Consider the following 10,334-nt stretch of genomic DNA (forward strand, 5'->3'; position numbering starts at 1 on the left):
CGCTCAGCGGGAAGCCTGCTTCTCCCTCTCCCACTTCCCCTGCTTGTGGTTCCCTCTCTCGCTGTGTCTCTCTGTGTCAAATAAAAAAAAAAAAAAAAAAATCTTAAAAGATTTTATTTATTTATTTGAGAGAGAGAGAGAAAAAGAGAGCATGAGAGCACAATAGTGGGGAGGGGCAGATGGACAAGCAGACTCCACCCTGAGCATGGAGCTAGATACAAGGCTCAATCCCAGGACCCTAAGATCATGACTTGAACAAAAGTCAGACACTTAACCAAATGAGCCATTTGCAGTTTTAACCTGCCCCAGAAATGTAGTCTTAACCAGTCAGGAATTTTCTGTTAAGCACCAATTAGGTAGCCTGTCACATGGGCCTTCTCTCTCCCCCAAGGGAAGATGAGGTAATCTGTCTAAGATCCCCTAAGGGAAGGTAACCTTGCCTGGAAAAAATCCTTTCTTTTCTTTTGCTAATAACCTCTTGCTCCACCCTCCTACCTATAAAGACCTTCTCCTTGCAGGCTGGGGTGCCGCCTGATTCAGGAGTCACGTCATAAAGCCAATTAGATCTTCAAATTTACTCCATTGAATTTTTGTTCTTTTTTTTTTTTTTAAAGATTTTATTTATTTATTTGACAGAGGGAGACACAGCAAGAGAGGGAACACAAGCAGGGGGAGTGGGAGAGGGAGAAGCAGGCCTCCCGCAGAGCGGGGAGCCCGATGCGGGGCTCGATCCCAGGACCCCGGGATCATGACCTGAGCCGAAGGCAGACGCTCAACCGACTGAGCCACCCAGGCGCCCCTGAATTTTTGTTCTTTAACAGTTTATTCCAATCAAGTTAACAACCCCACTATTCTACTGAAATTGCCCTTCTCAAGGTCACTAATGACCATTGCTAAATCCAATGGTTATTTCTCAGGTCTTATCCTATTTGATCTATCAATATCACTAAACACAGTTGTTTACTCTCTGCTATAAAAACAACCGAAACAAAACACAACCCCAAAACTAAGCTCCCTTCATTTGACTTGCTGTGTACCACACTTTCCATGTTTTCCCTCCATCATTCTGGTCACTCTGTTTCTTTTGCTGGTTCCTCCTCATCTTGACCTCTAAATGTAGGAATTTCTCAGGGTTCAATCTTTTATTCTCACTCTACTCATCCTACAGATAATCTCAACAAGTTTCATGGCTTTAAAAACCATCCATATATTGATGACTTGTAATTTATATCTCCAGCCTTTACCTCTTCCCTGTACGCTTCAAAACCATAAACCTAAGTGCTTACTTTAACACCTCCTCCATGTTGTATAATAATCATCTCAATCATAGCATGTTTAAAACTGAGCTCTTGATATTTTTTAAATCTCAAGTTTTTTCTATCTCAATTACTTTTGATTTCTCTTTATCTTTTATATCCCATGACTTTCCATTCAGCAAATTCTCATTTTGCCTTGAAAATATCTCAAAAATTGGACCATTTTTCTCCATCCCCACTGTTACCACCTTGTCAAAGCCACCATGAACTTTCTGAAATTGCAATAGTCTCATGGCCATTCTACTTTTGTCCTTGCCCCCTGGACAGACACAATAAGGCTCAACAATTATTCTGTGTATTCTTCATATACCAACTCCCTTGTTCTTAGGTGGGACTATGTAATTCATTCTGGTCAATGACCTGCTACTGAAAGAAACGTGTCAATTCCAGACTACATCATGGAAGAGTAGATGTGAAAGCAGTGATGATAGAGGCCACACATTGAGATTATAGAGATAAGGCAAACATAGGCAGACAGGTAAACTTAACATAGAATACCTAGTTACCATATCGATAACAACTGCCTTAGGAAATTGCTGGACTTCCACCAAACTTTGCATAATTAAGAAATAATTTTTATTATGTGAAATGCATTGATAGTTTAGGGTTTTTTTGTTTTTTTCTTTAACCATATCAAATCTAATTCTAATAATACACTCTGACATTTTATATATCAACTGGCCACAGGGTGCCAAGATCAAGCATTATTTCTTGGTTTGTCTCGGAGGGTGGTTTTAGATGAGATTAGCATTTGATTTGGTGGACTCAGTGAAGTAGATTGCCTAGTCCAATACAGGTAGACATCATACCATCCTTTGAGGGCCTGAATAGAACAAAAGGTGGATGATGGAAGAGTCCACCCCTTTTTTCTTACCTCACTGTTGAGCTGGAATATTTTACCTCTGGCCTTGACTGGGATTTATACCATCAGCTCCCCTGGTTCTCAGGCTTTCAGATTTGGACTAATTTATACCACCAGCTTTCTTGGATCTCCAGTTGATAGAAGGAAAATTATGGGACTTTTCAGCCTCCACAATCACAGGAACGAATTCCTCAAAATTAGTATTTATCTTCTCCATGAATATATAATTTTTATTTATTATAAGATTTTAAAATTTATATGCATATTGAAGAATATATATTATAGTATATATTAGTCTTATAATAAGAATATATTTTGGGAGGGGAAGATGGCAGCAGAGTAGGAGGAGCCGAGGCTGACCTTGTCTCACAAATAAAATTAGATATCAAATCATCCTAAATACCTCAGAAACTGATCTGAAGATTGGCAGAAAAAACTCCACAACTAAAGGTAGAAAAGAGGTCACTTCGAAGAAGGTAGAAAGTGCAGAGATGTAGCTTGGGAGAGAAATGGATCGTGGCCACTGTGGTGGGAGGTGCAGGGAAGGTTGAGAGATAGACTAACACTCAGGAGCACATGGGGAAATGAATCCCTATAGCAATTGGCTTGGAAAGCAAGAGAAGCTGAATTTTAAAGTTCTCTAACCAGCAGGGCTTAAAGCCTGGAGTTTTAAAGGTCAGCATGCTTGGCTCTGGGAAAGCTTGGAAGACATTGGGGCTTCTCTTGCAGAGAAGGCAGGCAAACAGCCCACTGATTTACAGCATAGAAACAGCCATCTGAAGAGTGCCTGGGGCATAGAGTGGGGAGGTTAGTTGCTTATCTTGGAGCATTTCCCAGAGAGACAGCATTAACAAAGAGAACTCTCAAGGAACAAAGGAACTGATAAGCACCATTTCCCTCCCCCTGCCCCTCAGCATAAACACAGAGCCACCTGTAGGAACCAGTGCCATGCTGGCTCTCCCTACCTAATTTACTTATGCTAAGCACCCCCACTCCATGCTCTGGAAGAACCACCCTTCCCAATCATGGAGGCTTCAGTCCCAAAGTGCCTGGGACCCCTCCCCCAGAAGACCAGCCCAAACCCCTGCTAACACCATGTCTCCCAGCCCAGGAGTTTTACAGCACCTCAGTTCCAGCAGCAGGTCTCTTTTCACAAGCAGACCAGAACACACCCAGTTAAAACACGCCACATTCAGGCCAGGGACCAAACGCTGCCCACAACAGACAGAGAGCCTCTGCAGATGACTGGCTTGAAGGATAAAGCAGCCATGACAGAACAGCAGAGTGCACGCAGCACAATTGGTTATACTTCCGGAACTGCCAATGCCTGGGGAACGGGGAACACTACATGGCAGGGCACTATAAGACCTCATCTTCATAAATCCATTATCCTCAAGAACAGGAGCTGTAGCTGACTTCCTTAACACAGAGAAACAGGCACAGAGACTGAACACCACTGAAATACTAATAATATAAAGTAAATAGTATGAGAAAGTATATGCCAACAAGTTGAATAACTTGGAAAAAATGGATAAATTCCTAGAAACATATAACTACCAAAACTGAAACAAGAGGAAATAGAAAGTTCAAACAGACTGATTACCAGCAAAGAAATTGAATCAGTAATCAAAATAACTCTGAACAAACAGAAGTCCAGGACCACATGGCTTCACAGGCGAATCCTACCAAATATTTGAAGAGTCGATACCTATTCTTCTCAAACTATGCCAAAAAATAGAAAAGAAAGGAAAGCTTCCAATTCATTCTATGAGGCCAGCATTATCCTGATACTAAAACCAGATGACACCAGAAGAAAAGAGAACTACAGGCCAGTATCTCTGATGACCATACATGCAAGAACTCTCAACAAAATAATGGCAACTCAAATCCAACAATACATTAAAAACATCACTTACCATGATCAAGTAGGCTTTATTCCTTGGTTTCAAAAGTGTTTCAATATTTGCAAATCAATCAACATGATATGTCATATCAGTAAGAGATAGGATAAGAACCATATGATCATTTCAAAAGAAGCATAAAAGCATTTGACAAAGTACAACATCCATTTGTGATAAAAGCCCTCAACAAAGTAGGTTTGTTTGTTTGTTTGTTTGTTTATTTATTTATTTATTTTGACTTTAACATCCCTGGATCCCTGAGATTTTTTTTTTTTTAATTTTATTATGTTATGTTAGTCACCATACAATACATCATTAGTTTTTGATGTGGTGATCCATGATCCATTGTTTTTGTATAACACCCAGTGCTCCATGCAGTATGTGCCCTCTTTAATACCCATCACCGGGCTAACCAATCCCCCCTCCCCCCTCCCCTCTAAAACCCTGTTTGTTTCTCAGAGTCCATAGTCTCATGGTTCATCTCTCCTTCCAATTCCCCCCCACCATTTTTCCCTTCCTTCTCCTAATGTCCTCCATGCTATACCTTATGTTCCACAAATAAGTGAAACCACATGATAATTGACTTTCTCTGCTTGACTTATTTCACTTAGCATAATCTCCTCCAGTCCCATCCATGTTGATGTAAAAGTTGGGTATTCATCTTTTCTGATGGCTGAGTAATAGTGCATTGTATATATGGACCACATCTTCTTTATCCATTCATCTGTTGAAGGGCATCTCGGCTCTTTCCACAGTTTGGCTATTGCGGACATTGCTGCTATGAACACTGGGGTGCATATGGCCCTTCTTTTCACTACATCTGTGTCTTTGGGGTAAATACCCAGCAGTGCAATTGCTGGGTCATAGGATAGCTCTATTTTTAAATTTTTGAGGAACCTCCACACTGTTTTCCAAAGTGGCTGTACCAACTTGCATTCCCACCAACAGTGTAAGAGGGTTCCCCTTTCTCCACAACCTCTCCAACATTTGTTGTTTCTTTCCCTGTCCATTTTTGCCATTCTAACTGGTGGAAGGTGGTGTCTCAATGTGGTTTTGATTTGAATTTCCCTGATGGCTAATGATGATGAACATTTTTTCATGTATCTGTTAGCCATTTGTATGTCTTCTTTGGAGAAGTGTCTTTTCATATCTTCTGCCCACTTTTCGACTTGATTATTTGTTTTTTGGGTGTTGAGTTTGAGAAGTTCTTTATAGATTTTGGATACCAGCCCTTTATCTGTAGTGTCATTTGCAAATATCTTCTCCCATTCTGTGGGTTGCCTCTGTGTTTTGTTGACTGTTTCCTTTGCTGTGCAGAAGCTTTTTATCTTGATGAAGTCCCAAAAGTTCATTTTTGCTTTTGTTTCACTAGCTTTTGGAGATGGATCTTGAAAGAAGTCGCTGTGGGTGATGTCAAAGAGGTTACTGCCTATGTTCTCCTCTAGGATTTTAATGGATTCCTGTCTCACATTGAGGTCTTTCATCCACTTTGAGTTTATCTTTGTGAATGGTCGAGAATGGTCGAGTTTCATTCTTCTGCATGTGGCTGTCCAATTTTCCCAGCACCATTTATTGAAGAGACTGTCTTTTTTCCATTGCATGTTTTTTCCTGCTTTGTCAGGATTATTTGACCATAGAGTTGAGGGTCCATACCTGGGTTTTCTATTCTGTTCCATTGGTCTATATGTCTGTTTTTGTGCCAGTGCCGTGCTATCTTTGTGATCACAGCTTTGTAATATAGCTTGAAATCAGGCAACGTGATGCCCCCAGCTTTGTTTTTCTTTTTCAACATTTCCTTGGTGATTCGGGGTCTTTTCTGATTCCATACAAATTTTAGGATTGTTTGTTCCAGCACTTTGAAAAATGTCATTGGAATTTTGATCAGGATGGCATTGAAGGTATAGATTGCTCTGGGTAGCATAGGCATTTTAACAATGTTTATTCTTCCGATCCATGAGCATGGACTATTTTTCCATATCTTTGTGTCTTCTTCAATTTCTTTCATGAGTGTTCTATAGTTCTTAGAGTATAGATCCTTTACCTCTTTGGTTAGGTTTATTCCGAGGTATCTTATGGTTCTTGGTGCTATTGTAAATGGAATCGTTTCTCTAATTTCTCTTTCTACAGTTGCGTTGTTAGTGTATAAGAAAGCAACTGATTTCTGTGCATTGATTTTGTATCCTGCCACATTACTGAATTGCTGGATGAGTTCTAGTAATTTGAGGGTGGAGTCTTTTGGGTTTTCCACATAAAGTATCACGTCGTCTGTGAAAAGAGAGAGTTTGACTTCTTTGCCAAATTGAATACCTTTTATTTCCTTTTGTTGTCTGATTGCTGTTGCTAGGACTTCTTGTACTATGTTGAACAATAGTGGCGAGAATGGGCATCCCTGACGTGTTCCTGATCTTAAGGGAAAGGCTCTCAGCTTTTCCCCATTGAGGATGATATTCGCTGTGGGTTTTTCATAGATGGATTTTATGAACTTGAGGAATGTTCCCTCTATCCCTATACTCTGGAGAGTTTTAGTCCGGAAAGGATGTTGTATTTTGTCAAATGCTTTTTCTGCATCAATTGAGAGAACCATATGGTTCTTCTCCCTCCTATTAATGTGTTCTATCACATTGATTGATTTGCGAATGTTGAACCACCCTTGCATCCCGGGGATAAATCCCACTTGGTCATGGTGGATGATCCTTTCAATGTATTGTTGTATCCTATTAGCTAGGATTTTGTTGAGGATTTTCGAATCCATATTCATCAGGGATATCGATCTGAAATTCTCCTTTTTGATGGGGTCTTTGCCTGGTTTGGGGATTAAGGTAATACTGGCTTCATAGAATGAGTTTGGAAGTTTTCCTTCTGTTTCTATTTTTTGAAACAGCTTCAGCAGAATAGGTATTATTTCTTCTTTGAATGTTTGGTAGAATTCCCCAGGGAATCCATCAGGCCCTGGACTCTTGTTTTTTGGGAGGTTTTTGATCACTGCTTCAATCTCGTTACTGGTTATTGGCCTATTCAGGTTGTCAATTTCTTCCTGTTTCAGTCTTGGCAGCCTATAGGTTTCCAGGAAGGCCTCCTTTTCATCCAGATTGCTCAGTTTATTGGCATATAGTTGTTGATAATAATTTCTAATAATTGTTTCCATTTCCTTTGTGTTAGTCGTGATCTCTCCCCTTTCATTCATAATTTTATTAATTTGGGTCCTTTCTCTTTTCTTTTGGGTAAGTCTGGCCAGTGGTTTATCGATCTTATTAATTCTTTCAAAGAACCAACTTCTAGTTTCGTTGATCTGATCTACTGTGTTTCTGGTTTCTAATTCATTGATCTCTGCTTTAATTTTAATTATTTCTCTTCTAATGCATGGCTTAGGCATCGTTTGTTGCTTTTTCTCTAGTTCTTTAAGGTGTAGAGTTAGTTGGTGAATTCGGGATTTTTCTATTTTTTTGAGTGAGGCTTGGATGGCTATGTATTTCCCCCTTAGGACCGCCTTTGCAGTATCCCATACATTTTGGACCGATATGTTTTCATTCTCATTGATTTCCATGAATTGTATAAGTTCTTCTTTGATTTCCTGGTTGACCCAAACATTCTTGAGCAGAGTGGTCTTTAGCTTCCAAGTGTTTGAATTTCTGCCAAATTTTTTCTTGTGATTGAGTTCCAGTTTTAAAGCATTGTGTCTGAGAATATGCAGGGAATAATCTCAATCTTTTGGTATCGGTTGAGACCTGATTTGTGACCCAGTATATGGTCTATTCTGGAGAAAGTTCCATGTGCACTAGAGAAGAATGAGTATTCTGTTGTTTTAGGGTGGAATGTTCTGTGTATCTCTATGAGGTCCATCTGATCCAGTGTGTCATTCAAAGCTCTTGTTTCTTTGTTGACTTTCTGCTTAGATGATCTGTCTATTGCTGAGAGTGGAGTATTGAGGTCTCCTACAATTAACGTATTGTTATCAATATGACTCTTCATTTTGTTTAACAGTTGGCTTATGTAGATGGCTGCTACCATGTTGGGGGCATAGATATTTACAATTGTTAGATCTTCTTGTTGGATAGACCCTTTAAGTATGATATAGTGTCCTTCTGTGTCTCTAATTACAGATTTTAGTTTAAAATCTAATTTGTCTGATATAAGAATTGCTACCCCAGCTTTCTTTTGAGGTCCGCTGGCATGGAAGATGGATCTCCATCCCTTCACTTTCAGTCTGGATGTATCTTTAGGTTCAAAATGAGTCTCTTGTAGGCAGCATATGGATGGGTCCTGTCTTTTTATCCAATCTGCAACCCTGTGCCGTTTTATGGGAGCATTTAGGCCATTCACATTGAGAGTGATTATTGAAAGATATGAATTAATTGTCATCATGTTGCCTGTGAAGATGTTGTTTTTATAGATTGTCCCTGTAAATTTCTGTTGTATATCACTCTTGGGTCTTTCTCCTTTTATAGAACCCCCCTTAATATTTCTTGCAGGGCTGGCTTAGTGGTCACATATTCTTTCAGTTTCTGCTGGTCGTGGAAGCTCTGTATCTCTCCATCCATTCTAAATGAAAGCCTTGCTGGATAAAGTATTCTTGGCTGCATGTTCTTCTCATATAGTATCCTGAATATGTCTTACCAGGGCTTTCTGGCTTGCCAGGTCTCTGTGGATAGGTCTGACGTTATTCTGATGTTCCTCCCTCTGTACATAAGGAATCTCTTCCCCCTAACTGCCCTTAAGATGGTTTCCTTGGTTCTAAGATTTGCAAGTTTTACTATTACATGCCGGGGTGTTGGCCTCTTTTCCTTGATCTTGGGAGGGGTCCTCTCTGCCTCTAGGACGTGAATGTTTGTTTCATTCCACAGATTAGGGAAGTTCTCAGCTACGATTTGCTCAAATACATCTTCTAGTCCTCTCTCTCTCTCCACTCCCTCCGGGATTCCAATTATTCTGACATTGGAACGCTCCATGGTGTCACTTATTTCTCTGATTCTATTTTCATGGATTCTGAGTTGTTTTTCCCTGGCTTCCTCTTTTCCCTTTTTATCTATTATATTGTCTTCCAGGTCGGTTATTCGTTCTTCTGCCTCACTTACCCTAGCTGTTAGATTATCTAGATTGGATTGGATCTTATTGATAGCATTTTTAAGTTCTGCCAATTCACCTTTTATTTCTGCCCTTAGAGACTCTATGTTGCCATTAATTGATTTCTCCATTCTAGCCATTGTCTTCACAATTGCTAGCCTGAATTCCATCTCCAATATCTTGGTTATATCTGCATCCATTTGTAAATCTGCAGCATAAGTCATAATCTCTGAGTCTTTTCTGTTTTGGGGGCTCCTCCTCCTAGTCATTCTGTTGATGGGTGTTTGAGGGAATGTATAGAGTCCAAATTATTGACCAGAACCCAAGCAAGATGCACCTGTTTTCTTGGGAGCTTAGGGTTGCTGGCCTCTTGTTTTCCCAGCCTGTCTTCTGCGGGAGGGGCCTGCTGCGCTGTTACTCAGGCAACCCTGTTTGGGCGGAGTTGCCCTTCCCCCCTGTGGTGGGGGATGGGCTCAGCGGGAATCAGTTTTTGGGGCTTTTGTTCTCTGGTGGCTTTCCCTAGCGGCTTTCTGCATCTCTTCCGCGAGTCAGAGCAGAAGAGACCGTTTCCAACCCTCTGCCTCAGAGCAGAGAGACTGCAGTCTGTTCTTCAGTGAGCTCTCCAGGCCACACTGTCTCCGTTTCTGTCCGTGCTGCTATAAACTGCAGCGTCCTGGGTTGTGCGCCCCTCTGCAGCACCTCCAGTCCTGCCTTCAGGTCGGGGAACGTCTCTGCCCTTTGTGCTTCTAAAACCGCCAGCTGTTCCCAGTTCACCTGCACAACCCCGCCACTCCGGGTTCCCGCCCCGGGGGCTGCCCTAAAGTTCTTTCCCCACCGCTACCGGTCTCTGAGTCTGTGCCCCATCCCCAGAGAGCGAGGCTGTCGCTCACCAGCGGCATAGGATCCCCATGGCCAGGCACCCTCCTGCTGCCGTTTATCCTCTGATATCTGCCTGCAGAATCAGGGCTCCCCGCTTCGTCCCTCAAAACCACCCGCCTGCAATATTCTGTTTATAGAGATCCAGATCTTCTTACATCTCAGGCTGATTTCGTGGGTGCTCAGAGTGGTCTGGTAGATATCCAGCTCAATTCCAGGGACCAGTTGAAATAGGGTCCCCTACTCCTCTGCCATCTTTCCTTCCCTCAACAAAGTAGGTTAAGACGGAACATACCTCAACACAATAAAGGTCATATA

This window comes from Halichoerus grypus, chromosome 5 (assembly GCF_964656455.1).
Source record: "Halichoerus grypus chromosome 5, mHalGry1.hap1.1, whole genome shotgun sequence".
Classification (NCBI taxonomy): domain Eukaryota; kingdom Metazoa; phylum Chordata; class Mammalia; order Carnivora; family Phocidae; genus Halichoerus; species Halichoerus grypus.